A 6,694-nucleotide genomic window follows, 5' to 3' on the forward strand; every position below is an offset into this window, starting at 1 on the left:
AAGACTGTAGTCAAAATGTCCTACTTACAGAGTCCTAACTAACCGTCTAGTGATCAGAGGAGCCTGTAGAGGAAAGAGCTCAAAACCGAAGGAGAGGGACTTCCTGATGGTTCAGGGGTTAAGAATCCACCTGCCAATTCAGGGGACACAGGTTCGAGCCCTGGTCTGGGAAGATCCCACATGCCACAGAGCAACTAAGCCCGTGCACCACAACTACTGAGCCTGTGCTCTAGAGCCCGCAAGCCACAACTACTGAGCCTGTGTGCCACAACTACTGAAACCCACGTGCCTAGAGCCTGTGCTCTGCAACAAGAGAAGCCACCACAATGAGAAGCCCATGCACCACAATGAAGAGTAGCCCCTGCTCACCGCAACTAGGGAAAGCCCACATGCAGCAACAAAGACCCAACACAGCCATAAATAAATAAATAAATAAATTTATTTATTTAAAAAAAAAGAACCAAAGGAGAAACTTAAACAAGATACCTACTAATTAACCTCTCCTTTAAACATAGATATGAATGGAAAGCCACATATCACCAGTTCTTGAGGAAATTCAACAGCTCTAAAGAAAAGGACTAACAATAACAACAAAAAGATGAACAAACTGAAAACTGACCCCAGAGAAAAGACAGATAAAAGAACAGAAAAAAAAAATTGTAAAAATTCTAAATAATATCCTCCTTAGAAAGATGCATGGGGATATTGCAGGAGGCTGCTATGAAAAGGAAACAAACAACTGCTAGGATAAAGGAAAAACAGCAAGCAAACAAAATGGAAATTTTAAAAGATGATAGTAAAACTAAGTAAAACAATGGATAGAATAAATAATATGATGTATATGGCAAAAACTGGGGATATCTTCCAGAAGCTAAGTGGGGATATATTTCCCTGAATATGCAAAAAAGGCCAAGAATGGGAATTTTGAGAGAAAAATCAAGAGACTGCCATGGACTGAATTGTGTCCCCTTCCTCCCAAATTCACATGTTGAACCCCTAACCTCAAGGTATATGGGGATAGGGCCTGTGAAGAGATAATAAAAGTTAAGTGAGGGCAGAAGGGTAGAACCCTAATTTGATTGAGCTGGTGCCCTTACAAGAAGAGGAAGAGACACTAGAGCTATCTCTCCGTCATGTGAGGACACAGTGAGAAGGCAGCTGTCTGCAAGCCAGGAAGAGAGCCCTCACCAGAAACTGAATTGGTCAGCACCTTCATCTTAGCCTTCAAAACTGTAAGAAAATAAATTTCTGTTGTTTAAGCCACCCAGTCTATGGTATTTTGTTATGGCAGCCCAAGTTGAGTAATATAGAGACACAAAGGATAGATTCACAAATGACTCCATTTATTCAAAAGAAGTATCAAGAGAGAACTGAGATCTGGTGGGGAAGAGATCTACAAAAAAATAAGAAAAGAAAGTTTCCCCAACTCAAAGAAAGGCTCAAGACTTCTTAAGGCCTGCCAAGTGTCAGGTAAGGTAAATTTTCAGAGCCAAGAGAACAAAGAAGAAAACATAGAGAAAAAGAATTCAGAGAAGAAAAATAGGTTTCCTAAAAGGAACAAAAATGAGATTGGCTTCCAGACTTCCAAAAGGTAACTGAATGCTGGGCAACAATGAAGCAATAACTTCAAAATTTGGAATTAAATACTTTTGAGCCTAGAATTATGTACCATGCTAGCCAAACTAGCATTCAAGGGAGAGAGCCAAATAAAGACATTTTCTATTTCCCCTTCAGATTGTCAAAAATGAGGATTTTTTTTTAACCTGATTAAATCCAGCAATAACAAGGTTTCAGGGGAAATGGTACTCTCAGACTGTGTGGGAATGTCAACTAGTACAGCCATTTTTTAGAGGGCCGCTTGGAAGTGTGTATCAAAAATTTCCATTTCCAGCTATCTAATCTGGAGAAAAACTTGTACAAATGCATGAGAAGGCTCACACAGACAATGAGATCAAGAGCGCAGATCCTGGAGTCAGAGTCCTGGGGTTCGAATCCCAGCTCAGCTCAGCCACTCTTAGTCGGTGAGATTAGTTGCCTCAGCAGTGAAATAGGGGTGAAAATACATAGTATCTATTTCACAGAGTTTTGTTGTTGTTTTGATTCATTTTGTTTTCTAAGAATTGAACAAATTACAATGTACAAAGTGCTTAAAACAGACCCTGGTACAGTAGTCACCCTTTATTGCTGAGGGATACATTCCAAAACACCCAATGGCTACCTGAAAACTTTGATAGTACTGAACCCTATATATACTACACTTTTTCCTATACATTCATACCTGTGATAAAGTTTAATTTATAAATTAGGCACAGTAAGAGTTTAACAACAAGTAATAATAAAATAGAGCAATTGTTACAACAGAGAGTTGACTCTTGAAAAACGTGGGGATTAGAGATGCTGATCTCCACTGTAGTTGAAAATCCGCATATAACTTTACAGTCGGCCCTCCGAATCTATGGTTCTGCATCCCAGATTCAACCATCCACAGATCGCGGAATACCGTAGTGTGTATTTATTGGGAAAAAAAATCCACATATAAGTGGATCTGCACAGTTCAAACCAATGTCATTCAAGGGTCCGCTGTTCTAAGATAAAAGTTATGTGAATGTGGTCTCTCTCTCTTTCAAGATACTTTTTTGTACAAATGTAATGCCCTTTTCATCTTAACTAAGCACTTTCTCGCACTGTGGCCATAACTTTTGCACTTTGAGGTTCAATAGCAAAACTACCACGCATTTCTTTTTCCTTCTTCACAATTTCACGGCTAGTAGATTCATTCTTACTGTATATCTTAGCAACCTCAGCGTGCAATTGTTTCCTTTCCTTAATAAGTCAAGAACTTTTACCTTTCCACATTAAGGAAGCATTTTATGGCTTCTCTTTGGCATATCCGGATTGCCAGCATCACCGTCCTTGAGCTTTGAAGCCATTGTTAAGCAAAATGAGGGTGACTTGAACACAAGCACTGTGATACTGCAGCAATCTGGTAACCTAGACAGCTACTAAGTGACTAAGGGGCAGCATACATCAGACAAAATGATGATTCACATCCCGCTGGGACGGTTCGAGATTTCATCACGCTACTCAGAACAGTGCACAATTTACAACAAATGAATTGCTTATTTCTAGAATTTTCCATTTAATATTACAAACCATGGTTGACCATGGATAACTGAAACTGCAGATAAGGGGGGACGACGGTACAGACTAAGCACTAAATAAATGAATATTATTACCATAAAGTGGATATTAGATGTCATGAAAGGACATTAGATATTAAACTGCTTCCAATTTTGAGCTATCGGGGCATTTACAGTGACACAAAATTGGATGACCTAATATCTATTAATAGGACAATGGTACAGCCATAGTATGGAATACTATGCAGCTGTGAATAAAAAGGTTATAGAATTATACTGATTGTATGTGCTAGCACAGAAAGATCTCAAAGACATTGTTAAATGGAGGTGAGGGAGAGAAAGCAGATTACAATATGCAATATGTACAGATTATCCCATTAAAAAATACAAGCATGTTATACTGGTTGTGTGTTCAGCGGCATACCGCCGGGGGGCAAAGCAGGAGGAGATGTCTGCCCTGGGTGTAGGCAGTAAGTGGACGCGTCAACCGAGGATAACATGAAACAATAATTTTAAACAATAACTTGAAAACAATGATAAATAATAGTAAAATCTGCATTTTATTATCACCATGAACAGTGAAAATAAACAATGTGAGTGATAAAATACTCCCTGTCGGGGAGTTTCCTTTTCCCCCAACCTGTAACCCTGTATGCTCCTGCATCTTCCTAAGTGCCTGGAAAAACTTAGAACAGGAACTTATTTACAGTACTCCCTAAGTAGGAGGATAATTTACAGAAAGAAGTGGGGTTGAGTGAGGGTGTGTAAGATTTTTTTTACCTTTTACTTGTTAGCTTGTTTATTTCTCTAATTTTTTTTGCAAAAAATATATTCCTTCATTTATGATTACTTGCTTGTATAGTTAAAACATTTTTAATTTGAAAAAAGGAAATAACATGGTAGGCAAAAGGATTTATTCTAGGAAGTCAGAAAAATGGAGTGCAATGGTGGCATATAACCATTCTTCCAAATGTTTTAGTTCATGGAATACGGATTAGGTATAAAGATTGCATTTTCAGAACTAAAAATTGGAACCCAGTACCTGCCAAAGAATTTTTGGTGCAACTTCTGAGTAGGAGAGGCAGCCTGGGACATCCAATCTGGATGCCAAAATAATAGAATTTTCAGGACAGTCTGATGGTTTATTATCTCAAATAAACTGTTTGAACTGGGCCCGTCCATAAATCCCCAATCCCACTTCATTTTTGGATCCTGTTGGAACTGAGCTCCTGATACAATACCCACTTAAAACCTAGCATTCAGCTTGCCTTACCCAAACTCCCCACAAGTCCTGGGCCTCACAGACTTTGCTCCTCCTGAGAACTGCCAAGGGCCCTGACAGAGCACTCCTAATTTCTCGATTGCCTCAACAGCATCTGCAGGCATACTGTCTGCCCTCACCTAACAGGGTCACTGTTTCCCTGACTCTCTATCAGCCCCCCTCGTTCCCCACTGGCCTTCTGCATCCCCACCCTCCCAGCTATCCCCCCAGCCCCCTGCCTCCCTCTGCATGGAGCAGAGCCAGCTTGGCCTGAGCTACTGAGACCAATCCTGCTGAGGCTAGCTCAAACAGTCCCAGGCACAGGGTAAGCTGAGGCCGTGGAAATGAAATTTCTGGGTACAGAAAGGAGGAGGGTGATAGCCCCAGAGAAACAGGAAAGAGTTTGCCAGGAAACCAGACTGACGTGGGCTGAGTGGAAAAGAGAAGTTGGAACAGGACTCACAGAACATCTTGGGGCCAGTAAAGGAAGTGGGAGAGAGGTAAGAACTGCACACACACTGCAGTTTTAGTTTTAAGTGTGAAAAAGGATGTCAAGGTAAATGCACGGATTCATCACTGAGAAGGAGAAAATGGAAATGTTCCAGTGGGCCCTAGAAGATTCTGCTAGGGAACAGGGTAAGAACATGTGTGAGGAAGACCTGCTCCCCATCCAGGCTGTGCGACATCAAGAAAGTTCTTTAACTTCCTGAGATTCACCTGTCCGTTGGGGGTCCTTCTAAACATGAAATATATACAGGTAAGTAAAGCTCTCAGGCCAGCATTCAGTAAATCTGAATTTCCTTCTCCTTCCATCAAAATGTGGATGGTCATGATGCAAACTCCCCTACAGCCTCTCACTACCCACTCCAGCCTCAGTGTAGAGCAGTGGACACAGCAACTAATCGCTAATTATGATAGTTACCATAGAGACAGGGCATCTTATTGCAGGTTCTGTTCTAAACACTTTGCAGCATTAACTCCATCCTCACAGCAACCCTATGAAGTAGATACTATTACTCCTAGTTTACATATGAGAAAGTTAGGGTTCAAAAAATTTAAGTAACTTGCCCAAGACGCATAGCTGATGAGAAGCAGAACCAGGATAAAAATCCAGCTGTAACTGCAAAACCCACGCTCTTTAACGCTGCACTAGATTCCTTCCAATAGTAAGGCAGACAATAGAGAAAAGGTTAAACAAGGAAAGGTCCTATCAGAGGCATCCATGGAGATGACTAGGAGGGCTCCTCTTATCCTGTGTCCTTGTGTGGGGACAGCTGCTATAGGAGGATTCCTAGGGAGCTCCCATTTGACCGTGGGATCCAGGGGAAAAGCTACTGCCAAGATGAAGTAATAACCCCCTCCACATCTGCCGCAGATGGGTGATGGCATCCGAGAGGAAGCCAATCACATATGTAACCAGTGCAAACAAAGCTGTAGACAGGGGCATTGCCTCATGTTATGAAAGTATCTTGCAATAAGGGATGGGGTAATAAGTCCAAAGAGAAGGGTGATGAGTTGGCGGGCAGTCTAAAACAAGCCGAGTCAAAGTTTGCCTACGTGACTATAGCTCTGTCCACTCTAATTCCAAATGTTCCATCCTGGTTCTCCAGGCAAAAAGCCTTGAGATGCGGAGAAGGGCCTGAAGGAGATGCCGCTTGGGGAAGGTCAAAACACAAAACAAGTAATGTCCATTCAGTAATGCCAGTGATGTGAGGTTTTCATTAAGGTTATGATCATCACCACCACTTCATTTATTCACTCATTCATGTATATACCCAGGAAATATTTATAGAGAGCCTACCGTGCTCCAGGCCCTGTGCTAGATGTAAGAGGTCCCTAGGAGCTTAAGGGTAGTCAGGAAATGGTAGAAAGCAGGTTCCTTCAGCACAGTCAGGTGAAAGCTCTGCTATCAGTGAGGGCCTACCACAGGCCTACCTAGTCCTCCCTGCAAGGAGGCGACTGCGCCCTTGGGGAGTCAGGAAGTTACTCCAACAATGTGCAAGCCAGATAGGACGTTTGAGAAGAAGTCCAGCTCCCTCGCTGGATAGAGAAGGAAGCCATGGACCTGAGTTATAAAATGGATAAACTGCAAATCAAGACTACATATGGCAAGTATCAGCTGAAGGCACTATCACAAATGTCCCAGGAGTTTAAGGGAGGTAAGTATCACTGTGAGTTAAGAAGACTTCCTCAAAGAGGTGGGACATAAGCTGGGCTTTCCTGGAAAAATAAGGGGTGTGGTGTGTGTGTGTGTGTGTGTGTGTGTGTGTGTGTGTGTGTGTGTGTGTGTGTG

Source organism: Aethalodelphis obliquidens, unplaced genomic scaffold (genome assembly GCF_003676395.1).
Source record: "Aethalodelphis obliquidens isolate GAN/ISIS:26980383/991018 unplaced genomic scaffold, ASM367639v1 scaffold50, whole genome shotgun sequence".
NCBI classification, from domain to species: Eukaryota; Metazoa; Chordata; class Mammalia; order Artiodactyla; family Delphinidae; genus Aethalodelphis; species Aethalodelphis obliquidens.